Source organism: Macaca mulatta, chromosome 5, assembly GCF_049350105.2.
Source record: "Macaca mulatta isolate MMU2019108-1 chromosome 5, T2T-MMU8v2.0, whole genome shotgun sequence".
NCBI classification, from domain to species: domain Eukaryota; kingdom Metazoa; phylum Chordata; class Mammalia; order Primates; family Cercopithecidae; genus Macaca; species Macaca mulatta.
Genome location: NC_133410.1, coordinates 137,185,186 through 137,211,428, shown reverse-complemented (window position 1 = coordinate 137,211,428; position 26,243 = coordinate 137,185,186). Strand labels below are relative to the sequence as shown.

The 26,243-nt window shown below is 39.3% G+C and overlaps 1 long non-coding RNA gene across 2 annotated transcripts in view; it reads right to left on the bottom strand.

Moving 5' to 3' along the window:
* LOC106998496 (uncharacterized) overlaps nt 1–26,243 on the bottom strand; it is a 124,744-nt gene that overhangs the window by 34,806 nt on the left and 63,695 nt on the right. Inside the window, exon 1 of one of the 2 annotated variants that reach the window (XR_013417297.1) lies at nt 11,213–11,445. The exons of the other annotated variant lie outside the window; for it this stretch is intronic. This is a non-coding gene — a long non-coding RNA (uncharacterized LOC106998496). Of the gene's footprint in view, nt 1–11,212; nt 11,446–26,243 lie in introns of those variants that run through there. 2 annotated transcript variants of the gene reach the window in all.

The following is a 26,243-nucleotide window of genomic DNA, read 5'->3' as shown; positions in this document are numbered from 1 at the left end:
GTCATATAACTATTAAGTCATTTCTGAAGTCCCATCCCAAAATTGTTTAATTTCTAAACCATTTGACATTTGAATAAGTATTGATTAACTTAATTAACTAATTAACTCAGAATGGGCATTTTCAAGGTGCCTAACTTAGAGCCAAAGAACATTCTAAAAACTATAATAAGATTACTTACTGTGTATTGAATATTATTATTTCCTCAAAAGAAAAACTTTGCTTTGTCACATGTTAAGAAGCAGTTAGAAAGAGGTTCTTGAGAAGTTGGCAAAATCTGAGTCACTGAGATCCTCAACAAGATTTATTCTATACTTTATGGTAATTCTACTTGCTGTATTGGGTGAGGCCAAAAACCTATGTTGGTTAATGAAGCACCTCCTTAAAGACAAATGACTTTCCATTCCCCCCTATAAATAAAGTTCCCAAGTACCTGGGTTTTGCACACAAAGATGTTAATCATAGCATTGTTTATTACAGTAAAACATCAAAAGCAACAAAATGCCATGCAGGAATGGCAAAGTAAACTGTAGCATATGCTCCTGTCAGGCACTACGTTTGTATTTGTGGCCCTCCAACCAAACTCAATGTCAGATCCACTCAGATTAACTTATAATAACATGATATTTATTGAATACTTATGATGTGCCAGGCACGGTTTCAGTTTATACATATTATCTCTTTTTAACCCTCACAATAACCCTGTGAGACAGACCCTGCCCATGCATGTGCATGCACGCTCCACTGCCCTGCTGCTGCTGGCACAAGCATGTGTGCACAGACTCTGCTGCCCTGCCCCAACCAGTGCACACATACATGCAAGGACCTTGCTGCCATGCTCCAACAAAGCACTTTTGCCAGCATCCCTCATCAGATTGTTGTTGCCAGCAGGCCGGGAACACTTCAGCCCCTCTAGTGCAGTAGGTACTTAACCTTGAAGTACCAGAGAATAAAGCTGTGGGCCTGCTACCAGCTGCCTAGGGTTACAGCACACAGCCCAGTTGTGCTGAACTGAGTTGTGGCCCCCTGAAATCTTCCAGCAATGAAACCGGTTAACTGAATCCAATTTATACCACAGTCAACCCTCAAGAGCATCAAAGAAAGTCTGCATAACAACCAACTAATAACACAATGATAGAATCAAATCTGTACATATCAATATTAAACTTGAACATTTTAAGTTAAGTGGGGGGCCAAACACCCCACTTAAAAGGTGAAGAATGGCAAGTTAAATAAAGAAGTAAGACCCAACTGTATGCTGCCTTCAAGAGATCCATCTCACATACAATGATATCCTTAGGCTCAAAGTAAAGGGCTGGAAAAAAAAATCAACCAAGCAAATGGAAAACAAAAAAGAGCAGGGGTTGCCACTGTAATTTCAGACAAAATAGTCTTTAAACTGACAAAAGACAAAAAGGACAAAGAAAGGCATTACATAATGATTAAGGGTTCAATTCAAAAAGACTTAACTATCCTAAGTATATTTGCACCCAACACTGGAGAACCCATATCCATAAAACAAATTTTAAAAGACCTAGGAAGAGACTCAGATAACCACAAAATAAGAGTGGAAGACATCAGTACCTGTATTAGTCAGGGTTCTCCACAGGGACAGAACTAACAGGATATATGTATATATGAAAGGAAGTTTATTAGGGAGAATTGGCTCACACTATCACAAGGCAAAGTCCCACAATAGGCCATCTGCAAGGTGAGGAAGAGAGAGGCTAGTAGTGGCTCAGTCTGAGTCCAAAAGCCTCAAAAGCAAGAAAGTCAACAGTGCAGCCTTTAGTCAGTGGTTGAAGGCCCAAGAGCGCCTCACAAACCACTGGCAGAAGTCCAAGAGTCAAAAGGTTTAAGAACCTGGAGTATGATGGCCAAGGGCAGGAGAAACAAAAGGAAGTATGCACCACAGGAAAGAAATGAAAGCCAGAAGACACAGCAAGCCAACTTATCCCACCTTCTTCCTCCTGCTTTTATTCTAGCTGCACTGGCAGCCAACTGGATGGTGCCCACTGAACATTGAGGGTGGGTCTTCCTCTTCTAGTCCATTGACTCAAATGTCAGTCTCCTCTGGCAACATCCTCACATACACACCCAGAAATTATACTTTACCAGATATCTAGGCATTCTTTAATCCAATCAAGTTGTCACCTCATATTGACCATCACAAGTCAACCCCTTGTCAACTTGGCACTCATACACATCTCCTGAAATCGTACTTAATCTCCAAGTAAAGACAATAACAGGTTATAATTATGCCTAACATAATACAAAGTATCCTTCATACAACAAGCAGCACACTAATCAACCTAAATGCTATTACATATAGTTAACAACACTTAAATGCTGATATGACGTCAATAAGTCTTACATTACGTGATAAAGGAAAAAGAAGAGAAATAAAATGAAGACATTTTCTCAGTGCAGGTATATGCATGCACAAACATATTTATAACAAAATAAGGAGGAAATAGTCATGACAATTACAATCCTCATTTCTGTAACTGGTCATGTGATCATAGCTGGTATTCATAACTACCTTCTTCTACTACCCATTCTGTATTCCCTTTGCCTTCAGCAAGCACCTTGGCTGGTCATGCTTTTTTACCTGGTAGAGTGACCAAAACCTTCATTCCTGAGGGGTGTTGGCCAGTTGCAGTCCTGCCTGAATTGGGTTGTGGTAGTTTCCATTGACCTTAATCACAGGGCATGGTAATACTAAGACATGCCCTAAGGGGTCTCCTGTATTCCAGAAATACTTTTCCTTACTTCCATTGTGGAGTAGTAGTCTTATTTCATCTTGATAGTCTGGGTCAATCACTTCAGCCAACACTGTAACTCCCTTCTTAGCCTGTTGACTTAGAGGCAAGAGGAGGCCAGAGTGCCCAGGTGGCAATCTTAACTTCCAGTTTAATGGAATCACTGTTGTGTCTCCCGGTGGTGGCATTCCTTCCTCTGGAAATAAGACTTCTAGAAGTAGAAGATAACGTCATGGAAAAAAGAAGTAAAAATTTTGCTAGTGGGTCACTAGGGGTGATGGTGAATGGTGCCACTTCCACTTCCACCCCTTGATTCCTGAACCCGTGAATCCTGGGAAAAACAGTACCATATATTGGATGCTGATTCAGAGCACACACAGCCTTGTGGAGAAATTTGCCCCAGCCTTGTAAAGTATTGTCACGCCTAATTGGTGTTGTGATTGTGACTTCAAAAAGCCATTCCACCACTGGTACCAGAGAAGTGGGGCATTGCTATAAAGATACCCGAAAATGTGGAGGTGACTTTGGAACTGGGTAATGGGCAGAGGTTGGAACAGTTTGGAGGGCTCAGAAGAAGACAGGAAGATGAGGGAAAGTTTGGAACTTCCTAGAGATTGTTGAGTAGTTGTGACCTGAATGCGGATAGTGATATGGACAGTGAAGTCCAGGCTGAGTTGGCCTCTGATGGAGATGAGGAATTTACTAGAAACTGGAGTAATTATTTTTCACTCTTGCTATGCTTTAGCAAAAAGACTAGTGGCATTGTGCCCCTGCCCTAGAGATCTGTGGAACTTTGGACTTGAGAGAGATGAAATTTCTTCTGATGGAAGAAATTTCTAAGCAGGAAAGTGTTCTAGGTATGACCTGGCTGCTTCTAAAAGCCTAGGCTTATTTGCATAAAGACAGAAACGACCTAAAACTAGAGCTTATATTTAAAATGGAAGCAAGCATAAAAGTTTCGAAAATTTGGGCTGGGTTTGGTGACTTATGCCTATAATCCCAACACTTTGGGAGGCTAAGTCCAGCAGATCATTTGAGGCCAGGAGTTTGAGTCCAGCCTGGCCAATGTGGCAAAACTCCATCTCTACTAAAAATATAAAAATAGCCAGGTGTGTTGGTGCATGCCTGTAATCCCAGCTACTCAGGAGGCTGAAGCACAAGAATCACTTGAATGTAGGAGGTGGAAATTGCAGTGAGCCAAGATCACACCACTGCACTCCATCCTGGGCAACAAAGTGAGACTCCGTCTCAAAAAAAAAAAAAAAAAAAAAAAAAGTTTGGAAAATTTGCAGCCCAACCATGCAGTATAAAAAGAAAAACCCATTTTCAGAAAAGAAATTCAAGGCTGCAGAAATTTGCATAAGTAAAGAGGAGCTGAATGTTAACTGCCAAGACAATGGGGAAAATGTCTCCAGGGCATTTCAGAGACCTTCATGGCAGCCCCTCTTATCACAGGCCTGAAAGTCTAGGAGGAAAAAATTGTTTCATAGGTCAGGCCCAGGGTCTTGCTGCTCTGTGCAGCCTCAGAACATGGTGCCCTGCATCTGAGTCCCTCCAGCTTCAGCCATGGCTCAAAGGGACCAATATACAGCTCAGGCCACTACTTCAGAGGGTGAAAGCTCGAAGCCTTGATGGCTTCCATATGGTGCTGAGCCTGCAGGTGTGCAGAAGCTAAGAGTTGAGGTTTTGGAGTCTCTGCCTAGGTTTTAGAGGATGTATGGAAATGCCTGGATGTCCAGGCAGAAGTCTGCTGTGGTGCAGAGCCCTCATGGAGAACCTCAACTAGGGCAGCACAGAGGGAAAATGTGGGGTTGAAGCTCCCACACAGAGTCACCACTGGGGCTCTGCTTAATGGAGCTGTGAGAAGATGGCCACCATCCTCCAGACCCCAGAATGGTAGGCCCACCAACAACTTGCACCATGTGCCTGGAAAAGCTGCAGGCACTCAATGCCAGCCCATGAAAGCAGCTGTGGGAACTGCAGAGCCACAGGGGCAGAACTGTCCACGGCCTTGGGAGTCTACCCCTTGCATCAGTGTGGCCTGGATGTGAGACATAGAGTCAAAGGAGATTATTTTAGAACTTTAAGATTTAATGACTGCCCTGCTGGGTTTTAGACTTGCAGCCCCCTTGTTTTGGCTGATTTCTCCCTCTTAGAACACATCTATTGACCAAATTCCCATACCCCCATTATATATTGAAAGTAACTAACTTGCTTTTGATTTTAAAGGCTCAGAGGCGGAAGAGACTTGCCTTGTCTCAGATGAGACTTTGGACTTGGACTTTTGAGTTAATGCTGGAATTAGTTATGACTTTGCGGGACTGTTGGGAAAGCATAATTGTACTTTGAAATGGGAGAAGGAAATGGGATTTGTGAGGGGCTAGGGGTGGAAAGATATGGTTTGACACTGTGTCCACACCCAAATCTCATATCAAATTGTAATTAACAGTGTTGAAAGAGTGGCCTGGTGGGAGGTGATTGTATCATGAGGGGCGAACTTCCCCCTTGCTATTCTCATGATCATGAGTGAATTATCAAGAGACCTGGCTGTTTGAAAGTGTGTAGCACTTTCCCCTTCTCTCGCTCTCTCCTGCTCTGCCATGGTAAGATGTGCTTGCTTCCCCTTTGCCTTTGCTATGATTATAAGATTCGTGAGCCCTCCCAGTCATGCTTCCTGTACAACCTGCAAACTGTGAGTCAATTTAACCTCCTTTTTTCATAAATTACCCACTCTCAGGTAGTTTTTTACACAGTGTGAGAACAGACTAATACAGTACCCCACTGACAGTAACAGAACATCGAGGTAGAAAACTAACAAAAATATGTGGGACCTAAACACAACATGACCAAATAGACCTAACAGACATCTACAAAACACTCCATCCAACAACAACAAAATATACATTCTTCTCATCTGCACATGCCACATACTCTAATCAACCACATGCTTGGCCATAAAACAATTCTTAACACATTCAGAAAAATCAAAATCATACCAACGAAGCCTTTGGAAGACAGCAAAATAAAAATAGAAATCAATACTAATAATATCTCTCAAAACAATACAATTATGTGAAAACTAAACAACTGTCTCATAGATGACTTTTGGGCAAACAGTGAAATTAAGGCAGAAATAAAAAAATTATTTGAAACTTATGAAAACAAAGATACAACATACTAGAATCTCTGGGACACAACTGAAGAAGTGTTAAGAGGATAGTTTATAGTGCTAAATGACCACATCAGAAAGTTAGAAAGATCTCAGATTAACAACCTAACATCACACTTAGAGGAACCAGAAAAACAAGAAGAAAAAAAAAAAACTAGCAAAAGAAAAAAAAAAAAAAAAAAAGAAATAAGAGCTGAACTGAATAAAACTGAGATGTGAAAAAACATGCAAAAGATCAAAAAACCTAAAGTTGGTTTTTGAAATAATAAGTAAGATCGATAGACCACTAGTTAGAATTAATAGAAAAAAAGAGAGAAGATTCAAAAAAGCACAATCAGAAAGGACAAAGGGGGAATTAGCACTGACCGCACAGAAATAGAAAAACTTCTCAGAGACTATTGTGATCACCTCCATGTACACATACCAGAAAACCTAGAAGAAATGAATAAATACTGAAAACATACAACCTCCCAAGATTGAACCAGGAAGAAATTAAAATCCTGAACAGACCAATAATGAGTTCGAAAATTGAATTAGTCAAAAGAAACCTACCAATCAGAAAAAGCCCTGAACCATATGGCTACACAGCTGAATTCTACCAGACGTATAATGAAGAGCCAGTACCAATTCTACTGAAACTATTCCCCAAAATTGAAGAGAAAGGACTCCTCCCTGACTCACTCTTTGAGGTCAGCACCATTCTGATATCAAAACCTAGCAGACACACACAGACACAAAATATCAGGCCAATATCCCTGATGAACACAGATGCAAAAATCCTCAACTAAATACTATCAAACTGAATCCAGCAGCACATCAAAAAGCTAATCCACCATAATAAAGTGGGCTTTATTCCTGGGATGCAAGGTTGATTCAACATACACAAATCAATAAATGTGATTCATCACATAAAGAGAAGTAAAAATAAAAACCACATCATCATTTCAATAGACAAAGAAAAGGCTTTCAATAAAATCCAACATCTCTGCATGTTATAAATCCTCAACAAATTATGCATAAAATATAAGAGCCATCTATGACAAACCCACAGCCAACATTATACTGAACAGGCAAAAACTGAATGTGTTCCCCTTAAGAACCAGAACAAGACAAGGATGCCAACTCTCACCACTCATATTAAATGCATACTGGAAGTCCTAGCCAGAGTAGTTAGTCAAGAGAAAGAATTAAAAGGCATCCAAGTAGAAACAGAGGAAGTCAAACTATCTCTCTTCACAGATGATATTATTTTATACCTAGAAAACCCCAGAGTCTCTGCCCAAAAGCTTCTAGATCTGGTAGACAATTCCAGTAAAACTTCAAGATACAAAAACAATGTACAAAAATCAGTAGCATTTCTGTACACCAATAACATTCAAGCTGAACGCCAAATCACAAATGCAAATGCAATTCCAAATATCTAGGAATTAACCAAATAAATGAAAGACCTCTACAATGAAAATTGTAAATCGATGAAAAGTATAAAACACTGACAGAAGAAATGGACACAGAAAGATGAAAAGATATTCCATGTTCATGGATTGGAAAAAACAATATTCCTAAAATGTCCATACCACCATGAGCAATCTACAGATTCAATGCAATCCCTATCAAAATACCAATGAAATTTTCATAGAAATAGAAAAAAAAAATCATAAAACTTATATGGAATCACAAAAGACCCAGAATAGCCAGAGCTATTCTGAACAGCAACAACAACAACAAACAAAGCTGGAAGAATCACATTACCTGACTTTAAATTATACTACAGAGCTATAGTAACCAAAACAGCATGGTAGTGGCATAAAGACAGACACATAGACCAATACAGAACCCAGAAACAAATCCACACACCTACAATGAACTCAGTTTCAACAAAGGTGCCAAGAACACACACTGGGGGAAAAGATAGTCTCTTCAGTAAATGATGCTGGGAAAACTGGATATCCATATGCAGAAGAGTGAAACTTAATCCCTATCTCTCACCTTATACAAAAATCAAATAAAAATGGATTAAAGACTTAAATCTAAGACCTCAAATTATGAAACTGCTACAAGAAAACATTGAGGAAACTCTCCAGGACATTGGTCTGGGCAAAAATTTCTTGAGTAGTACCCCACAAGCCCAGGCAACCAAAGGAAAAATGGACAAATGGGATCACATCAAGTTAAAAAGCTTCTGCACAGCAAAGGAAACAATCAACAAAGTGAAGAGACAACCCACAGAATGGGAGAAAATATTTGCAACACCCATCTGACAAGGGATTAATAAGCAGAATATATAAAGAGCTCAAGCAACCCTATAGGAAAAAATCTAATAATCCAATTTAAAAATGGGCAAAACATTTGAATAGACATTTCTCAAAAGAAGACATGCAAATGGCAAACAGGCATATGAAAAAGTGCTCAACATCATTGATCATCAGAGAAATGCAAATCAAAATTATAACGAGATATCATCTCACTCCAGTTAAAATGGCTTTTATCCAAAAGTCAGACAAAAACAAAGGCTGGTAATGATATGGAGAAAAGGGAACCTTCATATACTGTTGGTGGGAATGTAAATTAGTACAACCACTATGGAAAACAGTTTGGAGGTTCCTTGAAAGACTAAAAATAGAGCTATTATATGATCCAGCAATCCCACTTCTGGATATGTACCAAAAGAAAAAAAAATCAGTATATTGAAGAGATATCTGCACTATCATGTTTGTTGTATCACTGTTAACAATAGCCAAGATTAGAAGCAACCTAAGTGTCCATCAACAGAAGAATGGATAAAGAAAATGTCACACTTATACACAATGGAGTACTATTCAGCCATAAAAAAAGAATGAGATTGTTACTTGCAACAACATGGATGGAACTGGCTGTCATTATGTTAAATGAAATAAGCTAGGCAGATAAAGACAAACATCATATGTTCTCACTTATTTGTGGAATCTAAAAATCAAAACAATTGAACTCATGGAGATAGAGAATAGGATAGTTATCAGAGGCTGGGAAGGGTAGTGGGAGGGCAGGTAAGAAGTGGGGTTGGTTAATGGATACAAAATAAAATAGAAAGAAAGAATAAGACCTAGTATTTGACAGCATAATAGGGGGACTATAGTCAATAATAATTTAATTGTACATTTAAAGATAACTAAAAGAATATAATTTTAGTTATCTTAAAATAACTAAAATAGTAATACAAAGGATAAATACTTGAGGAGAAAAATAGCCAATTTTGTATGACATGATTATTATGTATTACATGCCTATACCAAAACATCTCATGTACCTCATAAATATGTACACCTAATATGTACCTCCCAAAATTTTTAAAGTTATTTTTTTAAATGAAATCCCATTCACAATAGCAACACAAAGAAATATGTAGCAATAGAGCTAACCAGGGAGGTAAAAGATCCCTACAACAAGAATTACAAAATACTGCTGAAAGAAATCAGAGATGACACAAAGAAATGGAAAAATATTCCATGCTCGTGGATAAGAAGAATCAATATTGTTAAAACGGCCATACTGCCCAAAGAAATTTATATATTCAATGCTATTCCTATCAAGCTACCAATGACAATTTTTACAGAATTAGAAAAACTATTCTAAAACTCATATGGAACCAGAAAAGTGCCCAATAGCCAAAGAAATCCTAAGCAAAAAGTATAAAGCTGGAGGCATCATACTACCTAACTTCAAACTATACTACAAGGCCACAGTAATCAAAACAGTATGATACTGATAAAAAAAACAGACACATAGACCAATGGAACAAGTTAGAGAACTCAGAAATAAAGCCAGAAACCTACAACTGATCATCAACAAAGTCAATGAAAACAAGCAATGGGGAAAGGACTCTCTATTTTATAAATGGTGCTGGAATAACTGGCTAGCCATATGTAGAAAATGGAAACTAGACCCCTTCTTTATACCATACACAAAAATTAAGATGGATTACATACTTAAATGTAAAACCTAAAACTATGAAAACCCTAGAAGAAAACGTAGCAAGTACCCTCTGGACATAGACCCATGACAAAGACTTCAAAAGCAATTGCAACAAAAACAAATATTGACAAGTGGGATCTAATTAAACTAAAGAGCTTCTGCACAGCAAAGGAAATTATCAACAGAGTAAACAAACAACCTACGGAATGGGAGAAAATATTTGCAAACCATACACCAAAGGTCTACTATGCAGAATCTATAATGAACTTAAATAAATTAACAAGCAAAAAACAAACAACCCCATTAAAAAATGGGTAAAGGACATGAACGGACACTTCTCAAAAGAAGACATACACGCAGCCAACAAGCCTATGAAAAAAAGCTCAATATCACTAATTACTACAGAAATGCAAATCAAAACCACAATGAGATACCATCTCACACCAGTCAGAATGGCTATTATTAGAAAGTCAAAAAATAACAGATGCTGGTGAGGTTGTGGAGCAAAGGGAATGCATATACACTGCTGTTAGGAACATAAATTAGTTCAGCCACTGTGGAAAGCAGTCTGGAGATTTCTCAAAGAATTTAAGACAGAACTGCCATTTGACCCAGCAATCCCATTACTGGGTATGTACACAAATGAACATAAATAATTCTACCATAAAGACATGCATGCATATGTTCATCACAGCACTATTCACAATAGCAAAGACATGGAATCCACTTAGATGCCTATCAGTGTTGGACTGGATAAAGAGCATGTGGTATATATACACCACAGAATACTATGAAACCATAAAAAAACAGTGAAATCCTGTCCTTTTCAGCAACATGAATAGAGCTAGAGGTCAGTATCCTAAATAAATTAACATAAGAACAGAAAATAAATACTTCAAGTTCTCACTTATAAGTATGAGCTAAACACTGAATACACATGGACAGAAAGAAGGAAACAATAAATACCTGGGCCTACTTGAGGGTGGAGGGTGAGAGGAGGGTAAGGACTGAAAAACTACCTGTCAAGTACTATGGTTATTACCTGGGTGATGAAATAATCTGTACACCAAACCCCCATCACACACAGTCTAACCACGTAACACACCTGCACATGTACCCCTGAACCTAAAACAAAAGTTGAAAGAAAAAAAAAAAGAAGAGAACACTAATGGATATGGGAATATGACGCAGTCACTGCCCCCAGGGCTGGGATACAGTGCCCATGAAAGGCTCCCCAGTCACTTCCCAATCCAGGGTTGAAATCCACACCTCACTGAAGAGGGAAGAATCCAGGTTCAATGAATGACAGAGAAATTGCTGTGGTGTCATACTGACCAAACTTGCTGGAAACCTGCTCTCTGGAACTTGCTGGAAATTCCTGACACTTTTTAGGGTGTCAGGAAAGGCGTTCACAGGGAGATGTCACATTGGAGCATTCCACAAAGTCAACCAAGAAGAGGTGAAAGAGTATGCTGCTGGCCACTGGGTGCTGCTGGTTGCCGGCAGGACCCAGGTGCTGGAGAAACCACAGGCATTCCAGGAGCTTGCATATAAAAAAGGTCAGACCAGGAAGCAAAGCCCTTTCCTCCCATCATGTCTCTCATGCACCCTCTACTGACAAAGATTAACACGGTGCCATCTGGCAAAGAAAAATATTTAAAGGGCCCATATCCATTTTCTCAGAGCAGGCAATGAAGAGTGAATTTGTAGCTGTGAGGCAATAAATTGATACCCTATACATCCTTCAAGATGAGAACATCACCTATTCTTTGCTGAATTTGGTTCCAGAAAAGTTCAATGCGTAATAATTATCTTCAACAAAAATGCATAGTTTTTTGGTGTAAATTCTTCCAAGGATATAAAAGGGTGGTGAAAGGATTGTGGAGCTTTCCAGATCCAGAAACCTGCTATGAAGGATATCAGCGACAGCCACGTGCCTCATGAGGATCAGCACAGAGTAAGAGAAGCCATGCTGATTTGTTCTGCATCTGCTCCCACCCTCTGAGGACACCTTGCTGCCTATCAGATTTTACATTCTTTCCTAACTAATTTGACAACGTAATCTAATCTTACTCTGTGTATACTGTTGTCTCCTCCACCAAGCAATGTTCTACCTGAAATGCTATAGCATGCCATGGAATGTTGTGCAACCATTGCACACGTTATTTAAAAAGAGTTCATGGTGAAATGGAAAAAATGCTTATAAGTGAAAAAGGTAGGATGCAATATTATAATATGTGAAACAAACAACACTACATAGAAATAAAGAGCAAAAAGAAATACCCCCAAATCAGTCACTATCTTTAGGTGGAATCGGATTAATTTTCTTCTTCTTCCTATTTTTTTTCTGTTATTTATATATTTACTATAGTGACCATATACTGGTTATACCTTTGGGACAAAACAATCTAACAATAACAACGACAACAATAAATATACATGCTTTTAATTAATTATTTACATTTATGTGTGTATCTTGAAGTCTTAAACTGAGCCAAGGTTTGGGAACCAGAATTTGACAGACAGAGTTCCATATAGAGTATCTGAACCAGTTCTTTATAGTTTACCCAAGCTAAGGTAACTGTGACTCAATAGCATTTTGGCTAATTGAGATAGACAAATTGTCTACCCTAATGAGATAGAAAAGGGCAATATATTTACAAAAAAAAATGAATTCCATTCCCTGAACTTTTAGAATTATTGAGATCTATACACATATTTGAGAAGGATGTAAGAGAATATCAAATATAAAGAATTAACAAAACAACCAGGAAATAAAATACCAGCAACCTTCTTCTTTATCAGTGAGACAAGCCAATCTCTGTATAGTTTTAACAGCAGTTTGGGGGAACCCTCTAAACACTGAACTCTAAATTTAGAAAACTTATATTTACATTTGCCAATACAAAGCAGTAATTTCCCCCCAAACCACGGCTATTGCTAGAACCATGAACTTCTAAACTCAACCTCCATAATCCCTCTGCAAAAACGGGCAGCCACACCTCTCAATTCTATAATAACGTGTAAGAAAAAAGAAAGAAACCACATAAGATGAAAGAAATTCAAATAGCAAATAGTAAGGATTATAAAATGATGGACTGAGTATCAGACTCTACACTATCTGTGGACTCTTTCCCAGCACATCGTTTTTTAGGAGCAGATGATCTAAACAGCCCAGCTGAATGAAACCTGCTAGAAGGCAGCGGATGACCTCATGACATCTAAGCATCCCTTCCAGTTCTAGGACTCCATTATTTAGCAGAGATCTGATGCACAGGGAACATGTCAGAAAGAAGCACTCAGTCTGTAACAGAATTTTAAATGGAAGAAAACTTGAGTCTGTGAGGAAGAGGAATGCTAAGTTGATCTCAGTTTGCTTAGGAATGTCCTGGTTTTAGCACTGCAAGTTCTCCATCTCAGGAAACATCATCATCATGGGAAAACCAGAATGGCTAGTCATCTTACTGTTTGGATCTGACAAAGGTTAGCTTCTTTGGGTTCCCATGCAAATTAAAAGCTTTAATTAAGCCTCATGAATCTTTAAACTAGTGACACTGATTTTTGCCTCTTTCACCCAGCTCCATGTAAACACATTCTCATCATCGCCCATACAAGGGCTGGACTCTACGGGTCCTTCCGAATGGAGATCAGGAGAAGCTGTGAATGGTTAAATCCTGAAAATGTTTGAAAAAGAAGCTGCTTCTTCCCTTTATTAACTATAAAGTGGCAAGCTCTCCAGGAGAAACAGGCCTTCTTTGATGAGTGTTCTGACTATATAACAAATGTATTCCCCAAAACCTGTAAATTCACATTCAATTATTGATTAGCGTTCTCTTCAGGACACACTATTCAACAACCCAAATTACTCAATAATCAATCCTATTATTTGCTTGCTACTTTTTAAAGGCAATAAAAGGGATACAAATACATGATCTGCACAATGCTTTGTGTTCCTGTTTCCTCTCAGCCACTTCTCTCTGGTGTTTCCATGTCTCTACCAGTCTTTGTGATCCCCAGAAAATCTCCTTCTCAATTCCCAGCCCGCGTGGTTTTCTTTCCTTCTTCTCCTTCCTCTATTCTCAGCATATTAGCCTATCTCCCAGAAAGAAACAGCTCCTTTTCATGAAGAGGTGGGAGGAGGGGAGAAATTGAATTTGGAATTACGGGATTTTCTTTGGCAGTCTAGGAAAGATCAGAATCTGAGGACATTCCTGCGTTAAGTATTTCTGTTCCACAGCACTCCTAATGTTGGTAAGCGTCTGACACAGATACCCATAGCACGTTAGTGCTAAAAAGGATCATAGAATGCACGAGACCAGTCCCCTAATTTTAACAAGTGGGAAAATCAACAGAGACATTAAATAACTTATTCAAGGTCACAAAATGTCCTTTCCATGCTATATGACTTTAAATCCTGTGACTTGTGGTTATCAAAAGGAGTAGTTGTCAATGCCCTGCAGACAGAGACTACCAGAAATACACATGTAGTTGAATTATGTGCTGTGGCAAGAGAGATCACACACGGTGAGGAACCATGGGGTGTCTCAATAAGAAAGTATTATAAAGGATTTAGTGTAGAATGTTGGTCCTGCTAGGTGACTTTTGGGGAGGGTTTAAGGAAGTGAACTTTGCTGTTGATTGGATACTGTGAGGAAGCAAGAGTACTTCTATGACTAAGTATCATAATAAATCTTATGTGTAAAGAGGGATGAATAGAGCCAGGCTAAAGCCATAATTGGTTTTAAAAAATCAGCAGTCACTCATATTAGCCAGAATAAAGGGATGTTTGGTCAGTTTTATGTATTGGACAATGTCCACAATTTATCTGTGTCAAAACATAATTACACAACGGTCTTGGTTTTTTTCTTTATCCTTCATGATCACAGAGTGGCCTTGTCTAATGTTGATATTTTGTGAAAATGATTTATTTCGGTAGGAGAACCCCAAGAACTCTTGCTGTCCATCCAGCTTCTGGATGTTGGGAACTGCTTTTCTCATTCTCACAATAATAAAACTACCATCTATGGAGCACTGTCAGTATTCCAGGAAAGTTTTACTCTTCATCACCAACTGAGGAGGTAGGTAGTATTATGATTCTAATTTTCATAAGAAGAAACGAAGGCTTGGTGAGGCTGGTAATCTCACAGCGAGTAGATGGGCAGAGCTGGGGCTCAAAACTGGGCATCTTTCGGCAGGGTGTGTACTCTGATCTTCTCCATGACACTGCAAAGCATGAACTGGAATATTGGGGTCAGGGGAGTTAACTCATGGAGATGTGGAACATTTTTGCAGTAAATACAATGAGGAGAATATTTATTCAGGTATTGCAGGCTTCCATGAATGACTGGATCATGAGACACTCAGGATGGAAGAAGAAAAAATGTGGGAAAAAACCCAACTGTGATATTTTCACCATAAAACCTTTCTTGGGAATAGTCTAATAAAAGGAAAGCTGACTTATTGTTCCTTAACTGAAGAATGACTTTTATGATTTAGAATATTATTTTAAACTTTATTCTCTGTTTCCAGTGTGAATTTAAATCAACTGACAGGAGAAGGAAAAATTCAGCAGCAACTCCTCCGACATAGAGTAACTCAGTGTAGTCAAACGGTAAAGCAAAATTGTTCAGGGCTTTCTGATGGGAGCAGCAGGCACCTGGCAGTACCAATGACTTAACCATAATGATCAAGAGGAAAATATGGTTATTAATAGCCTTATAAATGCATTTATTTTTCAGAATCACCTTTGGAGTGAAATGAAAGAATGAAACTCAAATTAATAGAGAAAGGCCCCCACTCCACTGTTCCCACACACTTCCAGGTCCTCCTGACTTCAGTGGGTGTTCTGGGCACAGAGAAAAAGCAGGAGCTCAATATTGATCTATTTCTAGTATTAGAAAGAATTATTCTCTTAAATTTCAAGGCAGCCAAAATCCTAGCATCACAGCAGCACTATAACCTGTGCTTCCCTTAATAGATCCAAGTAACAGCACTGAGATACAATATACACTCCTTTCTCAAATGAAAGAAAAAGAGTTATTTCAGATGTGGGGTAGGAGGTACTGGGGAGGTGGTTTAATTAAAAAAAGGGGAAATGGGGTATAAGATATAGCTCTTCAGCTATTGTAGCTTTTATCGATCTATTCGTATCACACACATTCACTTTTTCAAGTATCATCATTCAACAACTTATTGTGCCAGTACTATGCAACAGGCACTGGGCTAAGCTCTAGAAATAAAAAGTCATTTAAGATTTGGTCTATAGAAAAATTAACTCAAGATGGATTAAAAACTTCAGTGTAAAACCCAAAATTATAAAAACTCTGAAAGACAACCTAGGTAATACCATTCAGGACATAGGCACAGGCAGATTTCATGATGAAGATGCCAAAAGCAATTGCAACAAAAGCAAAAATTGACAAATGGAATCTAATTATACTGAAGAGCTTCTGCACAGCAAAAGAAACTATCAACAGAGTAAATAGACAACCTACAGAATGGATGAAAAATTTTGCAAAGTATCCATCTGACAAAGTTCTATTATCCAGCATCTATAAGGAACCTAAACAAATTTACAAGCAAAAAGCAAACAACCCCATTAAAAAGGGGGCAAAGAACATGAACAGGCACTTCTCAAAAGAAGACATACATTTGACAAATAAGCATATGAAATAAAGCTCAACATCACTGATCATTAGAAAAATGCAAATCAAGGGCCCAGCACGGTGGCTCACATCTGTAATCCCAGCACTTTGGGAGGTCACGGTGGGTGGATCACGAGGTCAGGAGTTCGAGACCAGCCTGGTTAACATGGCGAAACCCCATCTCTACTAAAACTACAAAAATTAGCCAGGCGTGGTGGCACACGCCTGTAATCCCAGCTACTCAGCAGGCTGAGGCAGAGAATCACTTGAACCTGGGAGGCAGAGATTTCAGTGAGCCGAGATCGCGCCACTGTACTCCAGCCTGGGCGACAGAACGAGACTCTGTCTCAAAAAAAAGAAAAGAAAAATGCAAATCAAACCTACAGTGAGATACCATCTCACACCAGTCAGAATGGCTATTAGTAAAAAGTCAAAAAGTAACAGATGCTGGAGAGACTGTGGAGAAAAAGGGAAGCATATACACTGTTGGTGGGAGTGTAACTTAGTTCAACCATTGTGTAAGACAGTATGGTGATTCCTCAAACACCTAAAGAGAGAAATACCATTCGACCCAGCAATCCCATTACTGGGTATATACACAAAGGAACATAAACTGTTCTATTATAAAGATACATGCATGCGTATGTTCATTGTAGCACTATTCATAATAGCAAAGACATGGAATCAATCCAAATGCCCATCAGTGATAGATCTGGACAAAGAAAATGTGGTACATATATACCATGGAACACTACGCAGCCACAGAAAAGAACAAGATCATGTCTTTTGCAGGGACATGGATGGAGGTGGAGGCTATTATCTTTAGCAAACTAACACAAGAACAGAAAACCAAATACCACATGTTCTCAGTTGTAAGTGGGAGCTAAATGATGAGAACACATGGACATATAGATGGGAACAACACACACTGGGGCCTATTGGAGAGTGGAGGGTAAGAGTCAGGAAAAAAACTAACCAATACTAAGCTTAATACCTGAGTGATGAAATAATGAAGCCCAATAACACACATTTACCTGTGTAACAAACCTGCACATCTTGCACATGTACCCCTGAACTTAAAATAAAAGTTAACAAAAAAACACTTGGTCATTGCCCTCGAAAGTTCTATTTAGATTGTGTCTCTCATTCTTTTTTGCATAACACCTTGGATATTGCCTTGCAGATGTTTCCTGTTAACGAAAATTACAACGATATTGATGATGATGACAATGGAAAGCATAGCTGTCCACAAGTATAAGTGGCAAATATAAAAAGGGCTTATCTCGGAAAACTTTTATTCATCCAATAAGTTCATCCATAGTGAGCAACTATTTTGTGGTACAGATGACACTCTGGGCTCTGTGAGAAGTACAGAAAAGACTTCCATTCTCAGGAATGCCTGGTGATTCTCTAAGCTCATCCTGGAATGAGCAGAAATGCCCAGGTCAGTCTTTGGCAGTCTTTGGTTGCTCCAAATCTCAGAAACAACTGATGGACAGTAAAGATTTGGCCTTGCTGCCTCTGTTTCCACTATACGTCTAAGGTAGAACAGAAATGTGCCCAGCGAAGTAGCATGGGACAAATAACAACCACATTAAGTACTTTCTTCTCATTCTCCGGGCAGCAGTACCAGGAAATGCATTGTACATCACACATTTTCAAGGTCATACATTCAAGGCGAGGTTATTCCTGTGCCCCACCGGAGGACAGCATCACGTGAAAGCCACAAGATCATGCCAACCCATCTTCTCCAGCAAGAGGCCTTAAGAAAGATGTGCCTGTATGGGAAGTTATCGGATTGCATCATTAACTGAAGCAACCAGTTTCATTTCAGTGTGTCAGTGAGCATTGTGTGGTTTCAGAGTTGCAGCGTTAAGTGATAAGAACGTGGATAATTTTCTAGATATTTTCTAGGAGTAAATAGTGATCACTGGCTGTGGAATGGATTCTTTGTAGATGCACGTAGCTGCCTCTGCCCCAGTAAACGGGGGGCAGAGGCCCTGTGCCCTGTGGCCTCCTGGACCACTCCATGCTGCTACCACCACCACCACCCCAGGACATATCCTTGCAAAAACACCTGCTTTTCTGGATTCCCAGCTAGGCCACCTAAAGCAAATTTCCCAGCAGCCTTAGCCAAGCCCCAAATTCTACATCTGTTCCACTTTCCTGTATTCCACATCAGCACGATATCTTCACGTTTGCTATTGTGATCACTGTTGAACCACAAAGACAGGATGGAAATGACTAAGACATGCTTTTTTTTTTTTTTTTTTTTTTTTTTTTTTGGCACAGCACATAGAAGAGATGGTCCTGGATTAAATCTAGAGTTCTTAACTTCAGTAATAAAGAAAAGAAGATGGATCTCTACTGACAACTGGGATCAGAACCTCAAGAATCTCTTTAGCAAGTCTCCTCTATTAATCAAAAGGAGGTAACAAGGAAAGAAATGAACATTTATTGAGTACTTACTATTTGCCTGGCCCTCTCTTAGGTACTTTATGATCTATTTATCCTCATACCAGTCTGGCAAGTTCATATTATTATACTCAATAAAATCTACAGAACATTCTGGAAGCTCAAAGAAGATAAAGAACTCACCTAAGATCACACTAACTAGTAAGTTAAAGAACTGGGCTTGAAGCCCAGGTGTATCTGATGCCACAGATGTTTACTACAAAGGGGATCATAAGGGTGAAAGACTCTCATTCAGGATCATAGTCAATAAAGTCAATAAGTCATTCTTACCTCTTCTACAAATCTGACATAGCAGCAATGTATTCTAATGTCTTAGATTATCTAAATACATTTGTGATTTAATTAAAACAAAATAGCAATTATGTACTTGAAATATTTATAAAATAAGTCAACTACATTTGAAAGAAAATGTAAAAGCATTGCAATTAAACAGATCTGCACACACTGCAGGGTGTTTTTCTAACAAAAGGAGTAAGGAATAACGCTGCTAATAAAAACAAAGATGATCTTGTTTAAATGCCCTAATAACTCATTTGGCGCTGTTCTGAGTGGAACTGTGTATTAGTAATTTCAAATAAAGCGTTTGATGAAAGATTAAATATATCTTTTGCCCATTCTCCTCTGCAAAGCTAGTGATTCAAATGGGCTAATTTGTTCCCTTTCTTCTCATAAAATGCTTTAAGTAATCTATAAATGTTTTTATCCTTCTATTCATATTGTAAGAGGAATCAAGTGAATAATAATGAATAAGAATAAGAAGTTATACTGATGTATTGGAAAGTAATGGGTTCTTTGAATTCTCATTTGGGCTTGCAATAAGAAACAGGAACCTCTCACATCTCAGAGTAAATATTCCCTCTGGAAACTATATTAAATAGGAGCTATCCTAACACAATTGTCTGATCACTTTTGAAAAAATTATCATGCCAATTAATAAAAAGTAAGCTTTTATTTTTCCCAGAGAAGAAATCTAAAACTGTACAATAGCTTATATATTTCGCTCTTCCAGAAAGAAATTAAGTTTGGCCGATTAAATTCTATACTGAAAATTTTCTCTTTAGCATTTCAAACTTAACAATATACAGTATTTGTGGTGCTTCTAAGCCTGTGTGGGGAAAACAGGCCAAGCCATTTTAATGTCTTTTGGGATGTAGGGCACGTAGGTTGTTTTTGACATAGATCAAAACAACTACACTCTGTGAAATGGGTAACCTAAAGGAACAAACATAACCTTGGCTAACATATCAGATTGTTCATGAAAAATACTCCTGTTTAGAGGACAATATTGGTTAGAGAGACCTTTGGCTGCAGCATTGTACTGAAATTCCTAACGCAAAGCAAAACATCCATAGTACCTATCATGCTTTCTGCAAGTAACTGGCTGCCTCCTCAGCTCCTGTGGGCCTCTTAAGAAAACAGCAAACACCTTATTTTTTCTTATTATTCAGTTCCCAGTATCAGGCACTCAATAAATATCTGTTTAATGCAATGAATGACTCTATCAACCAACATTCACTCTGAAGTAATTTCTACATTTTAGTGTCCATATTTCTGATATTTTCTTCACCAGATATGACCTGACAAACATTCTAATTTCAAAAAAGCTGGTCACTTCCTGTTTCTGAAACCCTCAAAGCCAATTTGTAAAATACATTGATTCAGGCTCAGAGAAATGAGCATCAAGGCATGTCATATTTTCTCCATAGAGAAGCCTGGCAAAACCAATCCCTTCCCAGTCCAGGAACTGCAAAATTCCCAAAGACAAAAACCACAATGAAGAGAATCACAAGCCTCAAATAATCTACCTGCTCCAAGTTAAGGTGAAATAAAAACCTGAGCTCCTTGAAAAGATGTAAACCCACTCGGAAGGTGCAGCATTATCCACAGACAATGTACCAAGGACATATGCCCAGAAAAGACATCTCCCTCACTGGATAACCAAGCCAACTAAAGACCTCAGCCTTTTAGAACAAATGGGTTATTCTTTGGTGGTGACATTAGAAGTGTAAATTTAGGCTGTATTCTAATAAAAGAGACTGATTTATTTTTAGTCTGTTTTTCGAACATTTAAATCAAGATTTTTCTCTCCTACCTCTGGGTTAAGGGCCTCCCTGCTTCCCAAGCCTGCCTGTTTCAGGATTTGCCTTTGCCTCCTTTCATTAGTCAACTATTTACTCTCCAATCAGACTGAGTCCAAACCACAACACTGACACTCACTCCTGCACTTTCTTCTAGGCCAGGCCAGAGTCCCAGTACAATTTCAATCCACACACCTCATTCTCAGAGCTCAGCCCAAGAAAGCACATATCATGAAGGACAGAGTGGAGAAAAGGTAACATGCGGGTGATCCATGAGCAGAACAGAAATAGAAAATATATGATATTTCTTCCAGGAGCTTATGATACTTGTGAGCACCCAGGTTTACACTTTTACATCCTTCACTATAGTTTTATACTTTAGGTTGAAACTGTTCTACATGTTGGAGAGAAGTGAAAGAAGAGACAATCACAGGGCTATCATGTCAGCCTCAAACACTCACATGTGCACATACTTGGCTTGGAAATGAGAAATGTGATCACATGAGTAAAGCCTCTTTTAAAACTTGTTGGTCTCTTTCAATGTTTTCTATTTAGGGCCTTATTATCCTAATACTATATGAGGTAAACCTACCACTTTGGAATAAACCTCTAATTTGGGGTGATTGAGTATTCTTTTTTAAATTCACTGAAGATAGAACAAAAATAAATAGGTTCATATTATAGCAAGTGGGATTTGGGTTTCTTACAAAAAGTTCCTGGTGATGAGAACTTATACAAATAGCAGGTTCAAGTAGAAGGGAGTAGGGTCAGGTCCCAAGTCTGAGGAGCTGGGTTGGCTTTATCACATATTAGCTGCAATCTTATTCAAGCTACTTGACCTCTCTGTACTCAAGTGTTGTATGATTTAAATAAGATAGTATAGGAAAAGTACTTTGTATCAACAAGTACTTTTTTAACAGTGTTATTTTCATCATATGAATCCAGCAAGATAAAAATCCCAAACCCAAATTTCTCATTATTGACACACAATTGCCCTGAGCCTTCACTTTCACCAGAAAAGAACCGAGGCCTGAGATGAGGGATGTTTAGTTGTGTTTGAAGTGTTCCTGGGAGGGTACACAGGTAGCATATGTCTGCTCCATGGATAAAAGCCAAAATAGTAAGTAGATACTCACCTTTCAATCATATCATCTAGTAGAGAATGCTTGAATTCATCAGAGAAGAGATAGGAAGTGCCAGAAGTAAGTTAGGAAAAAGTCTGAGGCAGCTTGCCAAGCCAGGAACTGACTGACAGCCGGGAGAGGCTCCTGGACATGGGGAAACAGTAAAAGAGAAATTCCAGAGCTCTGTAACAGGCTTTTATGATCTTGGCTCTGAGAGAAACCCTCTGCCCACTAGGCCCTTGTGCCTAACATACATACACAGCTGCCTAAAGACTGCACAGAGATGTTGCTCCAGAAAGAGAACCCACACAGAATCCTACAGGCATCCAAGCCTGGAGCAGCCTCAGCTGGGAGGCATTTTGATTTGAGCCTAGATACCAAGGATTTACAGATGTAGCTACAGCCACTGCACTGCTCCAAGGAGGGAGACCAGAGGACAGGTACCTCCTTGCGCCCTGGGGAGGGTACTTGCCACCCTGCTGTGAGCTGCTGTTGAGACTGAGATGCAAGCAGACCACACTTCCCTCAGCTTCTTGCTCATGCTGCCTGTCTGGATGGTACCCCACCCTCTCCAGTCCCAGGTCCTGGGTGCCATTTTCAGAGTTTAATCCTGGGCTGCACCCTACACTCAACCTGAGCTCAGGCTGACGAGGATGCAGCCACCACCCAGCCAAGGAGGGGCAGGCAAGCCAGGCTCCCCTATACATATCGAGGAAAATACCCAATGCCTTGCCATAGGCTGCTGTGAGACTGAGAATTTAGTGGACTGCACAGCTTCTTGCCCATGCTGTTCACCTGAGAAGGGTCCCACCGTCTTCAGTCACAAGTCCACACCTGGAACCATCTGGGGAGTTTAGAGATGTTGTTTGGCAACCTGGCAGTGGTGGCCACAACATTCATTGTAGTCTTGAGCCAGAGTTTCCAGCGCTTGCTCTGGAACTGGGGAAGGACCCACAGAGCCAGAATTAAGTGGCAAGTGTGGAGAGTGCCCCAGCAGTAGGCACTGAATTATGTTTTCTCCTGTTGCAGGACAGGAATGGGAGGAGAGTTGCTGAAGTCTAGGTTTCTCCCAGGCTGCAAGACTTGCATCGGAGACAGCTTTGTGATCTGGAAGCAGTTTGAGTCACTGCTGGGTCCCCCCGCCTGCTCCCTTGGTCAGTTGGGGGACAGGGCCCTACCAGCTACAAGGAGCAGGAGGGAGACAGACCCCACACCCCAGGAAATCTAATCCTTAGCACAGACTACCCCTAAGGGATGAGAGAGCACAGCCCACCAAACACCCCCTTGGGTCAAAAGAAACATAAGCACAGCACCAGACACTGGAGGCAGCACCACCATAGCCCAAAAACAGATGTGGAGAGGAATCTTCTCTCACCCTACCTTCCTCAATGCACTGTCACAGACTCAGCAGCAACTATTCCCATCAGGGCCTAGGGAACATGAGCCGAAAGAGTCTGCTTCCCAGGCTTTTCTAGTAGCCCCAACTCCACTGAAGGCTAATATGCACTCGTAGTGAGTACTTTTTGTGCTTCTCTGTTTCCTCTGCTCCCACCTTTACCTGCTGGCTCTTACTCTTAAGCTCCATTAACTAGACTGCAGCCTGAATTACATCACCAAAGAAAATTGCATTGCTACAACAAGCCACATCTGAGTAAGCCACAGCATGAACCTCTCTGCAACCAAGAAACCTGTACAGAGCTAGGACCCTTAAAGCACCCAGAAATGCAGCCAATCAATTATATACATATATATATATAAATATATAAAATATAACTTTATATTTTATATATATATAAAATACCACAGCTATACACCCAAAGGAAAAAAAAGATTAAAAAATCAAGGAGCCCCATCCAAACAATAGCAAATTCAAAAAGAAGGAGGAGGAGCAGGAGGAGGAGGAGGAGGAGGATGAGGAGGAGGAGGAGGAGGAGGAGAAGGAGAAGGAGAAGGAGAAGGAGAAGGAGAAAGAGACAGAGACGGCGACAGAGAAGGAGAAGGAGGAGGAGCAGCAGCAGGAGCAGCAGCAGCAGCAGCAGCAGCAGCAGCATCTGCTGTCCCAGATGAGAAGGAATCAGTGCAAGTACTTGGACAATAAAAACAGCCAGAGTATTTTAACATCTCCAAAGGATCCCACTAGCTCCCAAGCAATGGGTCCCAACCAGAATGAAATGTCTGAAATGACAGATATAGAATTCAGAATGTGGACGGCAAAGAAACTCAATGAGATCTGAGATAAAGTTGAAATATAACACAAAGAAGACAGAAAAATAATCCAAGATTTAGAAGACAACATAGCTATATTATGAAAGAACCAAGCAGAATCTTATGGAATTGAAATGTTGCTTCAGGAATTTTAAAACACAGAAGCATTAACAACAGACTAGACCAAGGTGAAGAAAGAATTTCAGAGCTTGAAGACTGGTCCTTTGAATTGACCCAGTCAGGCAAAAATTTGTTTAAAAGTAATAAAAATATAAACAAAGCCTTCAATAACCATGGAATTATATAAAGTGATCAAATCTATGATGTATTGGCATTCCTGAGAGAGAAGAAGAGAAAGTGAGCAACTTAGAAAACGTATTTGAGGATATAATTCAGGAAAATTTCCCCAATCTTGCTAGAAAGGTTAGCATGCAGATACAAGAAATCCAGAGAACTTCTGTGAGATATTATAGAAGATGACCATCCCCAAGGCAGATAGCCATCAGACTGTCCAAGGTCAATATGAAAGAAAAAAAAATTAAGGGCAGCTAGAGAAAAGGATAATATAGGCTTATATTATCTGTAAAGGGAAACCCATCAGACTAAGAACAGACTTCTCATCAGAAACATTACAAGCCAGAAGAGATAGGGAGCTCATTTTTAGTATTCTTAACGAAAAGACATGCCAGCATAGAATTTTATATCCTGCCAAACTAAGCTTCATAAACAACAACAAAGAAATAAAGTATTTCCCAGACAAGCAATTGCTAAGGAAATTCATCACCACCAGACCAGCCCTACAAGAGGTGCTTAGGGAGTTCTAAATATGGAAATTAAAGAATGATACTTGCCACCCCAAAAGCACACACAAGCATATAGCCCATTAACTCCACAAAACAATTACACAATCAAGACTACAAACCACTAGCTAACAATACTATGACAGGGAAAATAAAAACTCACATATCTATATTAACCTTGAACATCAATGGGCTACATGCTCCACTTAAAAGACACAGAGTAGAAAATTGGATTTAAAAAATAAGACCCATCTTTCTATCTTTCTACTGTCTTCAAGAGAGCTATCTCACGTGTAATGACACCCATAAGGTCAAAGATGGAGAAATTTCTATCTTGCAAAAGGAAAACAAAAAAGAGCAGAAATCACTATTCTTATATCAGATAGACCCTAAACCAACAACAGTAAAAAAGGATAAAGAAGGCATTGCATAATAATAAAGGGTTCAATTCAACAAGAAGACTTAACTATCCTAAATATGTATGCACCCAACATTAAAGCACCCAGATTTAAAAAACAGTTACTTCTCGACCTAAGAAAATACTTTCACAGCCACACAATAATAGTGGGGGACTTCAACACTCCACCAGCAGCATTAGACAGATTATTGAGGCAGAAAACTAAAAAAGAAATTCTGGACTTAAATATAAACTGGAACAATTAAACATAATAGTCAGAACACTCTACAGAATACTCTACCCAAAAACCACAGAATATACATCATTCTCATCTGCACACAGAACATACTCTAGTATTGACCAGCTGCTCGCTCATAAAGCAAGTCTCAACAAATTTTTTTTTCTAGTTTGTGTGCCCAGAGATGTTCATAGTCATCCCTGAGGATCTTTTGTATTTCTGTGGGATTGGTTGTGATATTATCTTTGTTATTTCTCATTGTGCTTATCTGGATTGTCTCTCTTTTTCTCTTTGTTAATGTAGCTACAGTCTATGAATCTTGCTGATCCTTTCAAAGAACGAGCTTTTTAAATCTTGATTCTTTGTATGTTTTCTTGGTCTCAATTTCATTTAGTTCTGCTCTGA